Below are 18327 nucleotides of genomic sequence, written 5' to 3'. Positions count from 1 at the left end.
CTTACTGCTGTTCCCTGTTTGATGGAGGAAGGTCATTGGTTAAAAAATAAAGAAACTGCTTGGCCCTCATAGGTTAGAACATAGGTGGGTGGAGTAAACAGAACAGAATTCTGGGAGGAAGAGGAAATGAGGTAAGACACCTCAGACAGACACCATGCTCCCCTCTCCCGGGCAGATGTGATGAATCTCCGACCCAGGATGGATGTAGACTAGAATCTTCCAGATAAGTGCACCTTGGGGTGCTACACACATTAATAGAAATGGGCCAGGCAGTGTTTAAAAGAATACAATTTGTGTGTTGTTATTTTGGGGCATAAGCTAGCTGGCGGCCAGGAGTCGGGCGGCAGGAACGCAGCCCACAGCTCCCACAACACCTGTTGCTGTGTTTTCTCAACCTATTCTTGAATTCATTCTTAATCATTTTATATTTTCCTTCTTTTAATCCCAATTCTCTTAATTCCCTAGTCTAACTCTGCAGAAGAGTTAATTATAACCATGAGAATAAGCTTATTCTAGGCAATGAAATAACCAATAATAAAAGTGACAAAGAAGTATAAAGAAGAAGGTATACCCCATTCAACATAAAAGCTGCTGTATAAGTCTTGCGAGGAAGACAGTATGATATGAGCAGAAGTACCAACATGTAAGTCAATGGAACAAAGAATGATCATGGGGCAGACTCACAGCAGTATGCTCACATAATACTTTACAAATATGTAACAGTAATTCATTGGGGAAACATATCTTTCTCAACAAAAGGCAATGTAACAATATAACATCCATCAGTGAATAAAGATAAACCTTTCATAAGTTAGCTAAAATTTAATTCAAATTATTCATTAAGCCTAAACATTGAAAACAAAGAATACCAAAATATAATGTTGGAAAAAGCATTGAAATCTTAAGATGTTCTGAGATTATTGTACATGGCACCAAAAGCATGATCCTAAAAGGCAAGGATCATAAGCTATACCTAATCAAACTTTTACTTTAAGAAAACCCATGGGAAAGAAGTGAAGCATCAAGCTGTAGACTGGGAAAAGGTATTTGCAAACTTCAAAAGGTATGGCAGTCATCAAGACTATATAAATATGACAAAAAAAAACAGTAAAATGAATACACAATTCATGTAAAAGGTGATCAAAAGATCTGCCAGTGAAGACAGTACACATGAAGATGATCCAGGATACACAGGCATGTCAAAATGTCCAATGTCACAGCTATGGTCAGCCACCACAGAATCACACATCAAACTCTATGTACTTTTAGTCAATATTATTAAAAAAGTATTTAATGACAACTCCCTGTGTTAATCAGTTTAGAAAAACAATCGCGTATGCATTGCTGATGGGAATTTGAAATGGAATACTTTATCTAGTAGAGAATTAGATAACTTCTTAAATGGATATGAAATTGCTGATAGTTACATTTTTGGTCATTGTTCCTAGAAAAAGAAAATAAAATTTTCATTTTTATTAAAATGAACATGTTTTCACACATGTGCACGGTGTGCACTCGTGTGTGCGTGCACACACACATACACACAAATACACACAATAGCTAAAACTTGGAAACAGGACAAATGTTGTTCTCCAAGAGATAAATGTTTAAATAAAGCATAGTACTCATATTCTCTGAAATAGTAATTAAATAATTAAGTACTAATTAAATAAAATTTTTAAAAATGATATCATCAATATGGTAGATGGATCTCTAGAATTTATGTTAAATGATAAAGTTCATACCACCAAATATTATAATTCTGTTGTATAACAATTTTGATATGCAACATTTTAGAAATGAATGGTATATTTTGTAATTGCCAGGGGTTTTGAAACAGGAGACAGGGATCAGGAAGATGTGGTTATAAAGGGCTAGAGTAAGTCATTGTTTTCATAAAGTTACCCCTCCAAAGCTGTGGGAATGCTAAGAAAGAGGACATGGAAAGAAAGTAAAAGATAGAAAATGGGAAGAAAGGTCAACCATGAAATGACATCTCAGTGGTTCAAGACTGCCATGAAACTCCTAAGCTCCCAGCATACATATCTGGCTGAGCAGAGTCTATACAAACCTGAGTCACTAAACATCCTAGATGGGGGGAGGATTCATTGTGTCTCATCCTTCTTAGGTAGATAACAGCAGTCCAGGGATGCTGAGTGTAGAGGAAATCAATGTTTCCCACAGTGTAGCCACTGGCGAGTCACTCATGCTCCAGTCAATAACTTCACAGCCATGCCCATGCAGTGGGTCCTGGTGCGGTTAAGTGGAAAAGAAGAGAATAGAGGATAGGAGGACAAGCAGGACCAGAACATGGCAAATGCTTTTACATAATTATGAAAGAACTTTGGTTGCCTGCATAGGACCTGAACAAGATAAATCTAGTCAACATCCTGTATGGATTTGGAAGGGCCTCCAAAGACCCAACCCATATCTAAGAAGCTGTAGGCAGTGGGAAGTTTATAGGAGAAGAAGACTTAGTTAGTTAGTTAGTTAGTTAGTTAGTTAGTTAGTTAGTTAGTTAGTTAGTTTGTTTGTATTTGATTTTGGGGGGTTTTCTGGGGCAAGTTATCCATGCTACAATAAGGTCATACAGTGAGTAAGTAAATAGAACAAATTGGACCTAATGGGTTTAGTACGAGATAGAGAGAAATTTGGGAGTAAATGAGGCAATTGGGGGCATTTGAAAGAAGTTGGGAAGAAGTGGTGAGATCATATAAAAGATTCTAACTACGTATACAATTATCAGACAATTAATAAAAACATTATATTTAAAAACAAAAATAAATATTAAAAAATAAATGCAACAGTTTGAGCATATATCTTTTCCCAGCTCTCTTTATTTATAGGAATTCAATCCTTCATTTCTACCTATTTTCCCTTTCTCAATTTTTGTTTCTAAAAATAGAAAGAATGAAATCAACAAAAAGGAGAAGTTGAGTTGGCGATTTCATTTGTATCCATATGACGATTTTATGAGTAAGAAACAATATTGGGCCATCTCTTGGTAGAAGAAATGATGTGTTCCGACCTGAATCAATCAAGGAAGTTGGGGAAGACCTTGGCTTCGAATATGAACAGGAGACTACAGTTTAAAAATGTTCTATTTTGAAATTTCTTATATCTTTTCTGTTTATTTTTGTTAGTTTTAAATGATTTCTTAATATATTGCTGTTCCTAGCTCTATAGTATGTGTTATCTGTTTTGTGGCCTGAGTTTTTTTACCTTCATCTAACCAAAGGCAATACATATCCAGTAGTAATCCTGAGGACAAAATAGGAAAGATGTGGGGGTCCATGGTGGAGCAAGTCTCCACTGGTAAGGCCTTGAGCTCCACATGTTTTGACGTGAAAAGAACCAATACCCCTGTCCAGAAGCAATGTTGTTTTTCTTCTTATCACGTAACCTATAAAGTCTATTGCTAATGTTCTTTCTTTAACCTATTGGCCCAGTGATTTCATCTCAAGGTTGTAATTTGTAAATGAATTGTCCAGTCCCTAAACTCACTCATCTGACTAAATCATGCTACCCTGTCTATAGTTATCATAGTCTGTCATTTTTCTCCAGTTTTTCCCAGTGTGCTTTATATTCAGGTGATAGCTTATTGTGTGTACTAAATTGAAACCTGGAGGTATTAGACACAAAGGAAACAGAAGATACAGTCCTGTCCTTGGAGAGTTTATAAGTCATGAAAAGGGCTTGGGAAAGCTTAGAAAGCAATTTGCAAATGGACACATTAATATAATGCAAACCAAGTACTATATTAAGGCCTGTCAGAATCCAGAGCCAAGGAAGGATAATAAAAATAATAACTAGAATTATACCATAGTTTCTAATTTACAAATACCTCCCTTGCTTGAGCTCATTTGTTACAATGCTGTCAAATAAATGGCTAACGTTTTCTGTACTGTACCACTGTTTAAAGTGGGAGGTAGAGATTTTCATAGTTGTGACAACAGGAGGACCCTAAGCCGTTCTCATGTCTCCTATGATGTGGTGCCTTCAGGATCAGAAGACGGAAGATAAATCTTGGAGATAGTGAGTTTGGAATAAGTCTTTATGGGAAGTAAACTATGCACGATAGCAAGACAACATACAAGCAGAGAGGATGTTCCAATTCACTGTTAATCCTTTTTTAAAATATATTTTTTATTTGATTTAAATCATGGCCACAGTTTCATCTTCCTCTTCTCCCACTCCCTCACCCACCCCCTCTGATTCCACCCCTAATCCACCCCTCCTCCATTTCTCACTGTCAATATTAAACCAAACAAACAAAAACTGAATCCCCCACTAAATCCAGGAACAGTTTTTAATTATTCATTCCTCAGAACCAATTTTGAATGATGAAATTCACTATTTGTCTGGAAATTGTTTCTGTGACCATTCCTTCCCTTTAGCTTTGACAACTTTGCATTTGATAAACATGTAACCTTAAACATGCCATGTTATCCATCTACTCTCCTTGCCTCCACATGTAGGTGGAACACAATGGTAGCATGTTAATCTGTGGTGACTATCTTGAGAAGTTCAAGTGTTATTAACATGGTTTTCCAGCACATGTCTTCGAAAATGAATTTGAATTTTCAAGAAACTGAATTAAAACCCTTCCTTCTAGAGTGAAAAGTAAAGTCTAAGTAAATTCAAAACTCTTTCATCGGCATAAAACCTATGCCGATGAACATTACTGATTCAATGAGCAACAACACTACCTATAAGCTAGCATGATACCTCTATGGCACATCCTCCAAGCAATACAAGCCAAGCAGTGAGGCATGCCCAGGTGCTGAAGAAAAAAACCATAAACAAACAAACAAAAAAAAAAAACAATGCCCTTCCAGAAACAAAGAGAAGCTCTGCATGTTGAGGAAGATCCCATATACCCTTAAACAGCAGCAATAATGGCCTAATCAATCAGTCTTTAAAAGAAATGGCAGTATTTTCTCCCACAATTGGAACTTCATTTTCATCTTCATTGAATGAAGTCTACCGCCTAAAATGTCGAGCATAGAAGAGTGATGAGAGATGCAATACTGGCATGTCATTGGCAGCATCCATCACATTTTATCCGGCTAGAAATTTACAAAATGTACAAACTCTGCTGAAAGGTTTACCAGAAGGACCTGCTCCTCCATTGTCATCTGCCTTGCTCTGCTCTGCCCTGCCCCAAAGCACTACCTTTTGTCAGTGTATGATGTGGGGGTCATTAGCATCAGCTAGCATGGAGGCAGCAATTAAGTCCTCAGAATGCTCCATCATGACAGAGGCGAGATGAATATGACATAGTTCTTGATCCTAAAGTGATGAATGCTTAAAATAGTCTGGCTCGGGGTATTATCACTGACCATATGATAAAGTACTGCACTGGAATCACCAAGGAATGTTGAAAGACAATGTATAAAATTGAAAAGAACTTTAGAATATGAATTGGAAAGTCTTTGTTCTATTCTTTACTCTCTCATAGTAAGCTATATTGTAATCAATGCTTATTTGGACTTTAATATCCTCATTCTTAACATAAAAACAACAGTAAAGGATAGAAGTCTTTATGAGTGCAAACTATCATAAGAAGTAACTGGTAAGGGACATATGGACTTTTTTTTTTTTTTTTTTTTTTTTTTTTTTTTTTTTTTTTTTTTTTTTTTTTTTGCTAAGGACCAAATCTGGTTGTAGAAACACTTCATAAGATGAGAAAAGACTGTGCGCAGAGGAAAGGACAGAGCAGCCGAATGAAGCAGAGGTGCCAGAAAAGCATCCAAATGAAGCCAGCGTGGGGCGAGGCAGAAAGATGGAACGTGAGAGGAAGAGAGAAGCATAAAGTTGGAGAGGTGAGTAGGAGGCACATAACATGGTATAACAGTCTGTCAGAACGCAGGTTTCTGAAGGGTAAAGACCATCTTTAACTCCACCTACAAAACCTAAAATAGTGTTCTATGTGCTGTTCCCCTAGTACACATTCAATTCCTATTTGCTGAAATAAGAAAACTTGCCACATTAGGAGATCTTTCAGCTCTTTGGCCAAAATCATCAGAGAGATACATTTCAATTTCTCACAAAATTACTCTGTCTTCCTCTTTCCTTCAGGCTCTATTCCCATAGAGTAAATTGAATTCGGTTTCTATGAGAAGTGTAACAAGATATAAACATACATATTGCAAAGGTTAAAAACATCCACATCAAAATAATATGTACTAGACTTCACAAAGTGTTAAAATTAATTAGAAGTACCAATGTACTAACTGTGTGTGAACACCAAACCCAGAAGCTGACTGAGCTTAAACAAACAATTATGTGCAACAAAGTAAGTTATTCAGACGCTCATTTGTGTGAACGGATGTATATGATTCTTATGTAATTTGTGTTTCTATTTCAATGAGATTCCCAGATTACTGTGCCATCCTAACTGGAAGATGATAGTGTTGCATGAGATTTATAAAACCTGCCCAGCATTTAATCCTAAGGAAGATGGGAAATAATCTAACACTTTTAAAGAAAGACAGGTTCTCAGAGAAGAAAATGAAAGAGAGATTATATCAGTCGAGAGAAAAAAGGGATGTTATAAAATCTTAGGATGCTTGTCCTATCCCTTCGCATAGCCTAAAATGGTTGCTTTCTATGTTATGTTTAGTCCAGGAATTCAGCCTAGCAAGGTACTGCTTATGGCTAATATATGGGTATTTCCATCTTAATAAAACATATCTACATAGTCTCTCACAGGCATTTCCATAGTATTGTCTCTTAAGAGAGTTTAGACACTATCAGTTGACTAAACACATAAACACATATTATTTAAGACATAACCTTCTTTTCCTTAACCTCACAGTCTCATATACGTCATAACACAAAAGGCAGATGTACAGTCCAATGTCAAAAAATCTCCAGGGTCTTCTTGAGCTCCAACTTTGTTTAGAAGTCTAATGTCAAAGTCTCCTGAGTCATGGAAAATCTCCTAACTGAACTCCTATCTAAAAAAACAGTTTCAGGGGCTGGAGAGATGGCTCAGAGGTTAAGAGCACTGCCTGCTCTTCCAAAGGTCCTGAGTTCAATTCCCAGCAACCACATGGTGGCTCACAACCATCTGTATGGGGTCTGGAAAAAAAAAAACAGTTTCATATTTCCAACAAACAACAGGATAAAATGAACATTTCCATTTCAAAATGGATGAATTGGGCTTATCAAGTATTAATTAGACCAAGTGAAAAACCAACCAATCAACTAACTAAACAAACCAACAAACAAAAACAAAAATGAAACAAAGCGTCTATCAGGGAGCACAACAAGTCAGCAGCTCATGTCAGCATGTTGGGCTCGTGACAAAACTACCTGGGCTTCCAAGGCCTAGATGGCCCCACATATATGGCTTCAATTCCTTCAGTGCACATAGCCTCTCTCTTGGGCCAGCTCGCTCGATGCCTGTAAATTCTTCACCATCCCCAACATCCTGGATCTACATTGCAACTAGGATTTATTTTCATAGCTTTACACAGTAGTTTTCAGAACCTGTTTGCAGAGACTTCGACTAGGCCACAGACTGCCTGTCCTCAACGCATCTCTGAAACCAGGCACAAGACTCCATGACTCCCTTAGTATTGTATCTTTAGAGCCTCAAAAACCAGTATTATGTGGTAGATAATGACAAGTTTTTCTGTCAGCTAAAGAAACAGCCCCCCCCCCTTGAACAACAACTGTAGTAGACTCTGTATGATTTGTTGGTGAAACTGCAAAATTATTTACCTAGGTTATTGATTTGAGCAGAGAAGTCCTTGTTCTGGTCTTTGTTTTGTTTTTTCATTTCAAATTAATTTGAGTTTCACTTGACAGAGTTGCTGATGGTCAGGGCACTTTTCCTATTATATCAATAATGACATGGGTTTACTTTTCTACTGAAAGAGATGCTTGATCATCTGTACTCTGGTTGTCATCAGTTTTAAAATTGTTCACACAACTTTGCAACTTTTCTTATCTTTCTGCTCCCTCTTACTGGAGATAAGAGTAAGGGCAATGAACAGTAACTATGCAACAGTCCAAATATTGTGCTGTTCTTCAATTTCCTCTGTAAAATATCTTAATCTATACCTTTGAAAATCAACCAAAAATTTTCAAAAATAAAGTTCTGTGCCAGAATATTACATAATAATACACTCTCCCCCAGTCAATAGTAGTGTTCCTCTCAATATTAATTTTTCTCCTAAGCTTCTACCAGATTGTTGCATTAAGTTTTGCTTAAAATATCCAAGGATATTTCTAGCATCAAGTTCCAAATACTCAGATCCCAGCAAAACTAATTCAAAGGTTTAAGAATGACATGATCATGTTTATCAGAGCAATAACCTCAGTATTCAATAATAATTTTCTGTCTTGGTTATATTTCTTTTCCTGAAATAATAAACCCTGAAAAAAGCAACAGGGAAGGAAGGAAAGAAGGAAGGAAGGAAGGAAGGAAGGAAGGAAGGAAGGAAGGAAGGAAGGAAGGAAGGAAAGAAGAAAGGTCTTTGGCTTACATTTTGAGGGTATGTTTTTTTCATAATGGGAAATTCAAAGTGTCATTGACTTGAGTTAGCTGGTTACATTGCATTTGTAGTTAAAAAGCAGAATGTGATGAATATTAGCACTGAGGACAATTTCTCATTTTTATTCAGCCCAAGGCCCCAGCCCACAGAATGGTACTAACCACAGTTCATGTATGTGTTTCCAACTCAGTAACCCAGTCTGAATAATTCCTTACAGGATTGGGCTGCGACTAACCTAATCAGCACTCACAGGGAATAGTCTCCTAGATGATTCTAGATCTTGTCAAGTTGACAACATTAACTATGAAACCCATCTTTTTCTAGGGACTATGAAGTGTTAGGAGCTACACCAAAATCTAAAGAACTCTCCCCCAAAATTTCAGCTTTTCATAAATGCCCTGGGATCTTTTCATGCTTTTAATATGAAGAATTTCAGTTAATTACAGAAAATAAATTTCTTGTTTGTTTTAGGAAATGAAGACATTTGATATGTTTGATTAGATATTAGGAAAATATATACTACTTACATGTGACTCTTTGATAGCCTACTAACATTTAAAAACCATTGTCTGAAGCAAAATATTTTCATTATAATACAGACCAGAAAGAAACATGAAACATGAGTGGGCTTTATCTGCAAATTTTACAGAGGAAAAAAACAAAATAATATAAGGAGTATTTTTGCCTATTACTGTCAAAACAGAAAACCTTCAACAAATTGAGTTTGAAGACTTAATTGACTTATTGGAGGTTCTAGGATGGAAGGCCTTTCAGTCTAAAAAACAGAACAAGTGTTATGATGAGCTGAACAAAAGAGCTGGGCTTTGTGGACAGAAAATGGCCTGAGGAAGCTCAAAGAATAATTACGCATTCAAATTAGTCATTTCAAAATTATTTTACTTGTAGGGTGAAAGCTGAAGAAAATATTTTATCATTTCAGCTAAAACAGGCCTACATGGAGATTTCTCTGTTTCTCTGTCTCTCTCTACCTCTCTCTCTTTTTCTCAAATACAGAGTTCACTCCAAATCAATAACTTTATAAATTTTAACAGTTTCTCTACTTGGTCTCTCATATAATGGAGTCTCTCTCTATGTCTTTCTGTCTCTCCCTCTGTCTGCCTCTGCCTCTCCCTCATACACACACTCACACACACAAACTTGCATACTTATTATTTTATCGTTTTGGCCAGAGATAAAGCATCTGATGTTTGCCAAGTGGTTGTATGCAACCTTTTCAAACTTTCATGAGAGAACAACATGCCAGCCATACTTTATGACTGCAGAGAGGGTGATAATCAGCATTCAGATTATGCTACTGAGCCAAAGTCTCCAGGAGGCCAAACAATTAAAATTGCATAACGATTAAGCCAGTTGAAGGATTGACCCACTTAAACAAGGGCTGTGTTCTTAAGATATTTTTAAGGAAACAACTATAACCTCATGGATTTATCCACATGCATGAGAAACTGTATATAAAAATAAGAAGAAAGTCAAATCAAGATGTAAACAGAGACTGATGATTCATTTCCCTGCTGACCAGAATCTAATAATCACACAGAAACAATATTAATTATAATAGTGTTTGGCCAATGAATGACTCAGACATATTCCTAGCTAGCTCTTGCATCTTAAATTAACCCATTTCTATTAATCTATGTATCGCCACGATCTGTGGTTTACTGGTAAGGTTCTGGCATTGTCTCCTTTGGCAGCTATGTGGTGTCTGCCTGAATTGGCCATCTTTTCCTCAGTATTCAATTTATTTTCCTGCCTAGCTCTATTCTGCCCTGCCATAAGTCTTCTTTATTAACCAATGGCAATAAAACATATTCACACTATACAGAGGGGAATCCCACATCATCAAGATAGTACTATGTATATGAAATAATCACAAACAAAGGAACCTACTGATGTATCGAAGGGCAGAAAGTTAGGTCAGGACTTCCAAACCTGAGTCATATTCATTGCTTATAATTAGGAAATGTGTAGTCTTTACTGATGGTCTGGTGGTACTGGACTTCTGGGATTCTGCAAAGAAAGTTTCAAGCAGTGTCTTATGCATACTGACTCTAACGAAAAGAGCAGGATGAATGCTTGGGGAAATCTGCTCTTGGTTGTTAACTGTAGAAACTGAGTCTGACTATAACTTGAAAAGTGAAACTGGGAATTTCTTTCAAAATAAATCTTAATAGGCTCGTATGTTATCCTAAGGATTAGAGAGGTGACTGATACTTTCTGTTGATTCCTTCTTGCTGATTAGGAAACTAGAGAACTCTGTTCTGGAAACACAAAAGGTAAAGATGGAAACATGTGTTCCTGCTGTAAACAGCTCTACCACTTTGCAAAATACATGACTGTGATGCTGTATTTGTAATTTAACAAATAAAGCTTGCGTGAAGATCAGAGTGCAGAGCTAAGCCACTAGTTAGCCATAGAGGCCAGGCACTGGCGGCATACAGCTTTAATCCCAGCCCTTGGGAGACAGAGAAAGATGAATCTCTCTGAGTTCAAGGCTACCCTGGGCTACAAGGATGAATTGAATCTGTCTAAAAAAGAAACAAAACTCACACAAAGGTGGTCCCAGCACTTTGGATCCAATGCCTTTAATCCCAGCGCTAAGGAAGTGGAGACAGGAGTCATATGGCTGGGCAGAGAGAGAACTAAAAGGCAGGAGGAGACAGGAACTCAGATGCAGTCTGAGAATACAGTCTGAGAATGTCTTCTGAGTATCCAGTCTGAGGATTCATAGAGATGGGATCATCCCCTCTGTTGAGCATGGTAGAGGTAAGTACTCGCTAATGGTTGGTTGCTCTGCTTCTCTGATCTTTCAGTGTTAATGCCTGTATATGACTCTGGGATTTTATTATTGAGACCAATTAGAATTCGTGTTACACATGACAGTTATTTTCAGACAATGTTGCACTATGCAAAGCTAGATCCTGGCCATACCCAGAGGAACTGGCACCCTCCAGAATCTAAGATTTCCTCCTAAAGACACCTTCCAGAAAAGCCCAAGTTTTAATTTGGTTTAATTCAAGGCCATGGCTATTTGACTAACGTATCATCTTATACAACATGGAGATGGGGTGAACGCCCAGAGGATAAGGCCGGACAGCACCATCCTTGCTATAAAGGGCCCAACCTGAAAAACGAGGCTTAAAAGTGTAAAGCTACACTGCATACCAGTTTTACTGCCCAACCAAAAACATTCTTTCAAAGGAAATGAATTCTCAAACTCGGCAATTGATTCACTTTAATCAATATTCCCCTATTCGTTCCAACTCACCCTTTAGACTCATATTTCTATGATTTGTTCCTTTTAGTTCAGTTGTTTTAGATTCCACAGAAAATAAAAACAAGTGTTGTTTAATTTTCTTCATCTGGATTATTTTACTTAGCTTAATGTTTTTCAATTCCATTCATATCTTTCATATTACAGAATGTTTACTATTTTTAAAGGCTGAAGAGACTTCAGTATGTGTGCATGCCTGCATATGTGATGTGATGTGATGTGAGTGTGTGTGTGTGTACTACATTTCCTGATCTAGGTATATATTGATTGTTTCCTTGATTCATTGTGAATAGTGAAGTAGTGAATATTTGAATTCAAAAATCTTTTTCACATGCCAAGTTCATACGTTTTGTGTAAATGCCTAGGGTTAGGAGGACTTTGGACTTTCCACAGGGCAGGGAACCCTGACTGCTCTTCAGACTCGAGAGGGAGGGGGAGAGGACTTTGGACTTTCCACAGGGCAGGGAACCCTGACTGCTCTTCAGACTCGAGAGGGAGGGGGAGAGGAGTGGGGGGAGGGTGGGAGGAGTGGGAGGCTGGGAGGAGGCAGAAATTTTTTGTTTTTCTCAATAAAAAAAAATCTTTAAAAAAAAAGAAGTAATACAGCTACAATACAAAAAAAAGATTGGTAAATTATATGATTATGTTATTTTAGTATTCAGGGCATCATCATGTAATTTTTATAAAAGCGTCCATAATTTACATTCTCATCAATAAAAGAATCTTAAGAATCACTTATGGCTGTTTGTTTCATTGGTTTCTATTGTTTATATATATGCGTGTATCTATACACACTATGGGTGTGTGTGTGTGTGTGTGTGTGTGTGTGTGTGTGAAATCTTACTAATATGAAAGCATCTCACTGTAGCTGTGATTTGCATTTTCCTAGAGACTAGTGATGTTGAACGTTTTTCCCTGTGTTGTTAGGTTTTTCTGTTTGTTTTGGCCATGGACATGTTTTATTCTGGGAAACAGATATGCACAGATTATTTGTCCAGTTTTAATTAAATGATTTAGTTTTACAATGATTTTATTCCCTTAATCTGGATGTTTATCTCTAATCAAAAGAATGACTCACATATATTTTCTTCTGGCCCCTGTATTCTCTCTTCACTCTATCATTTAATTTGCTGCAAAACTCTTTGGCATTTTTTGTGTCTACTTCCCCTGTAATTGCGTCTACTTTGGAGTCCAATAAAAAAAAACAAAAGCAAGCATTGATCAGATCAATGTCATGTGACTTTCCTTGGTTTCTTCTAGCAGTTTTACAGTTCCAAGTCTTATGTTAGTGTTATCAGTTTTATCTGATTTCTATATACTGGATGAAATAAGGCTCTGGTTTCTTTATTTGTTATGGAGATACCCAGCTTTCACAAATCCACTTATTATAAAAGCATTGGCATATACCTGTGGATTCATTAGGAGATTTTTATTAGAATTCCATTGCTCAATGTGTCTGTTGGCTTACCATTTTCACACTGTTTTAATCATTAGTGCTTTATAATGTGTTCTGAATATCCAATAAATCTGAAAAATTGAAACATTATATATGGACGTTTTGTATTAATTGTAGTGTTACAGTCAAAATCACAGTAAACTATTATCAGTATACACCCAAATTAAAAATTAAGACACACATTTCTGAATAACCCTTGGGTCAAAGAGTTATAAAGACTGTAGAGAATACTGGAAAACGTTGTGAAAATAAAATTAATGGAACACATAATATACATTATTCATGAGATGCAACTAAAGCCTTGCTTAGAGGAGAAGCTGTAAGTTTAAACCCAGCAAAAGACAATTAATGAAATGTAAATTGAAGAATGATGATCCTTTCTCCTGCTCAGAAGATGGGCTTGTTTCTACTTATATACAACCCCCGAGGCTTTCTTGTTTCACTAATTTCTCAAGGCATCGAGAGTTCCTCAGTGCCCAGACAGTGCAGTGAATCCTAGAGTAGAGCTCCTGAATTCTTTCTCATTAAAGGAAGGGCGGAGAAAATCTGCTGCAGTTTCACAGACAACGGGGGACTCGATGCCAGATTGCACAGCAGAAGGACTATGGACAGGAGAAAAACAGAAGAAGCGCCAAAAACCTCATAGTTGACAGGATTTATTTATAAGTAAATATGAGAGAAAATACAACCAGGAATTTTCTCCCAGAAATGATAGAGGTGGGGTAGAGTAAAATGCGGAGATGAACTTGCTGGGAATTAAGAGCCAGTAAAACATACTTGTTGTCAAATTCTCTATGAGTGAGTAGCTGATAGTGATGTTCAAAAGGGGCCCCAGTTGTGTGGCAAAGTTCACTGGAGTGGGGCAAAGAAATTATTTTTAAAGTGAGAGACAGTATATCAGTTACCTATTACCTTATAACAAGTTACCCTCAAGCTTAGTAGCTTGAGACATTTATTGTTTCCCAGATTCCATGGGCCAGGAAAGTATCTGAGCTTAGATTCTTTTGCCTCAGAGCCTCCCATAGAATGTACTCAGGTGACCAGCTGGACCCCTATAAGCTAGGGGGAGCATGCATACACACCACGATTCTTCTCAACATTCTTCGTGGGTGTTGAACTGAGAGCCTGGGTGTAGTGAGAGCTTTTGGATGACTTTGATCCCTTGCCTGCGATCCTCCCCAGCATAGCATGTTGGAAAGTCAGATGAGAGCAGGTACAAGGTGGACGGTGCAGTCCTGTTTATTGTTGGCTAGTTATAGACGTGGCATCCTATCTCATCAGTCAAAATCCTTTGGAAACATTCCAGACCTACCCTACATTGAGCAGGCAGCTATGATGTAGGGTTCTGTATATCATTAGAAGCCAAAAAGTCTGTCTGCTATAGACAGGATAGTAAGTACAGTGGGCAAAATATCAGTTCACAGTGAGACTGCATTATGGTAGAATGTAATAGCCTAAACAAAATTAAATGCTGGTAAACCCTAAGAACTTCTAGCTCAGACAATTGCTGCTTTCTGATGCCTGGAGTTATCAGTGAGTTGCGAACTAGACAAGCCCCGGGTACAGCATTTTCTTTTTCTAAGATGGAGGAAATGACACAAAACCACAGCAGAAATAATTTTTTAAAAAGTGTAGTCTCAAACTGGGAAGATTGTGAGAAGTACCCAGTTGTGGGAAGACCGGGGAGGCTAAAGCAGAGAGGAAGCTGAGATGGCTCTTAACACACTTCTTCACATTAACAGTTTTTTGGGCAACATTTCACAGATTATTTTCATGTAAAATGTTTTGTGAGCATGTGGGTGGATTTCTCAAGTCTCTTAGCCATAGCTACTCAGTTCCTAAATAGGAAGGCTTGAGAAGCCCAACCAATGCAGGGTATTGTATTATTTCCTAATTTTCATCATTTGAATCTCTGTGTGCATATGTGTGTGTATGACTTTTTCCAAAACTTTATCATTATTGATTCATTTGAAACAATAATGCAGATTTTACTATGTAAAGCACCCCCACACGCATATACGTTTATGTGTATCTATACGTGTCTATGAGTCTGAATCTACTACATCATCCAGGACAGCTTCTTCCCGTTCCTGACTCCTGGGAGCTCTAATTATAGACATACATTACCATATCCAGCTTTACTTCTGAAATATTGAGTGCAAGAAGATTTTCTATTCACTGTTACAACAAGAAATCTATGATTCCTGGTCATGAGTAGTTTTCTTGTGTGACTTAAAACTGACATAAATCTACTAAAGCTTGTTCACGTCTGTCTGTTTACCCATAATTGCATGGTCACTGGTGACAGGTAGACAGAATTTATAAAAATCTTATTAGTGAAGTAGCATATACTAGTGACTTGCTGTGTTTAATTATTTATTAAAACACAATTATGAAATACTTTGAATAGTAGACATTCTTTGCAAATAAGATAATGGTGGTCACCTTGTAGTCTCTTTGCTACTTCTAATGAGCTGAGAGCTATAAAATGAGTCCTATACATATGTGGCAGCGGCTTATAATAAATAAAACATCATTGACAACTAATGTGCACTGCACAACTGCCGCTTGCCAGGCATCTTGCCACTGTTTTCAGTAAACATTGATGGGTTTGTTTTTCTTCAGAAGCTAAGTAATCCAACAGTTTAGTGATCTTACTCATTGCTGATGATTGTCCTAAACAACCCCCAAGTTTCCAAGGGATTGGAAAGGACCTGAGTGAGAGAGCCATAGGATGATAATGCTCACTGCTGTTACTCCAGTGTCAACCCTGGAGAAACACTATGACCCATGGGATTAAGCCTAAGTTGTAGGTAGAAAATATAACGATTAGCTGGCTGCTTCATTGCATGTTATGGATTATGACTAATTATTATCATAGCATGCAAGCTGGTATGGGGAGGCCTTGCAGTTGGTATGTCACATTTAGAAGGAAAAGATGCTCACAGACCCATTGTTTCTTATGGTTTTTAGCAAGGAACAGAAGGTATGTGAAGGCGTGCTTCAGGGGTAGTTATTCTCTTTATGTTTATTTATCTACTGTGTGTTCATGCATGCAAGTCATAGGTGAGAGAACAACTTGTAGGAATTGGCTCTCTATCTCAGTCGGTAGAACATGAGACTCTTAATCTCAGGGTCATGGGTTCAAGCCCACATTGGGTGCCAGATAATGCGTGAAACAATCCCATACCAGTTTGGATTTAAAGGGTTATTTATTTGAAGAGAAAAACTTACAGAACACCATCCTACAAGACAGCCAAGAAAGGAGTCTAGTTGCTGGAGCAAGAGAGCTAGCGGAGGGCTGCCACTGCTTTTTAAAGAGAAAGACACCATGCCCCAGTGGACTAGTATCTCAGCGGCTATTGGCTGAAGGAGATGAAGCAGCCTTCTTGGGATTGAACTCAGGTCCTGGGGTTTGTCAGCAAGCACCTTTACCTGCAGCTCTCAAGCAGCTCTCACCTGCTTAGTAGTTCTACTTAGAAGCTAAAGACAGTTAAGTAAATAAAACAATGTACTGATGAATCTTCATTAGATTATCCTAATTTTTAAAATTAATTCAATATAATTCCTTCATCCACTATCTTTCAATAACTTTATTCTTTATTATGTCTTTTTTGTTTGCTATTAATTGATTTGTATTATAATAAACAATCTGTAACCCCCAAAGACTTCATGAAGAAGACTTTCCTGATGAACTAAGAAGATAATATTTTGCATCAATATGTTGCTTGGCTTTATTCTAGTCTGAGATCAGGAAGTCCCTTTTTATTTGGGACTCTCTGGTGAGGACCATCCATCATTCATAGGACACATAGGGCCAATTTGTTACATCTGAGAGATGCAGAGAAAGACTTGGAAATCAGGGTACCAAGAGCTTCCCTAAGAGTGTGACAAGCAAACCTAAAGACCTTGGTGGGGTACGACCTTTTACAGACTGCACCTCCCAGATGCACCACTTGTGGTACTGACTCTTCAGCACCTGATCATTTGCAGCACACTAGCCACTCATTCAAACCGTAACTCTCCCTTTTGTTATACAGTAATTGGCCCCACCATCAGTAAACCCACCCAGAAAATCACCTTATACATTCTAACATGCATGAGCTGTTTCTGTCAGCTGACATCCTGTGAGATTCTGCCAAAGCACTCAGATGAATTGCACAAACCTCCAGCTTACCCTTCTCAATACCATTTCAATCAATTTCCATGGGAAGAAAAGAACAGTGCACACAGATAATATTGTCCAATTTCCTATAGAGAGTAAAAGCACTTATAGTCATTTTGAGTGTTAAGTAGTAATTTTCATCTCTTTATTATAATTTAATAATTGGTGATAAAAACAGGAAGCACATAATTCTCCTTTTAGACACATTTGATCGCGTTGTTCTGCCAAAGGAAGAGTTAACCTACCCTCAAGTAGATTTTTTGATGGTCATGCACACATAGAAATAGAATTAAACAGACTTTGTGAAAAATCAAACCCCCTATCTTATTTTTCAGTCAAGTAAACTAATGGCCAGAACAGCTATTGAAAGAGAAGACAGAACAGTGCTTTGTTACTATCACAGTTCCCCACAGTTTCAATGTGTCATTTAAGTGTCTGAATTGAACTGTACAGGAGAGACAACTGAATATGCTCTAACACTAAAGATATGTGTGTTCCATACTCAACAATTGTGTCCTAGAATTTTTATTGATTAGCAAGTTAATCAGCACCCTGAGGTGCCTTCCTTTCAGCCAGAGTGCCTCCTCTCAACCATACTCATCACTAATTCACACGACTGCCATTCCAACATACAGGTGGAAACAGAAATACAGACGTTTCCAGAACCCTGAGCGATGTATTCTTGTCTTTGCAGTATGACGATCCTCTTCTCAATCTCGGCAGCAACCTGTCACTAGAAAGCCAAACTTTCTGTTGAAAAGCCAGGAATATCAGACTAAATGCTTGTAGCAAAAATCCTCCTCTAAAAATATAGGAGGATTGAAGGGTGACCCCATATGTGCTTGGGTGGATGTGATAAAATGCAAATTTGCAGTTTCCAGTGGGAGAGAAAATGATACAGTACTAG

The sequence above is a fragment of the Microtus ochrogaster genome, chromosome 2 (assembly GCF_000317375.1).
Source record: "Microtus ochrogaster isolate Prairie Vole_2 chromosome 2, MicOch1.0, whole genome shotgun sequence".
NCBI classification, from domain to species: domain Eukaryota; kingdom Metazoa; phylum Chordata; class Mammalia; order Rodentia; family Cricetidae; genus Microtus; species Microtus ochrogaster.
This window is presented reverse-complemented; position numbering follows the sequence as displayed.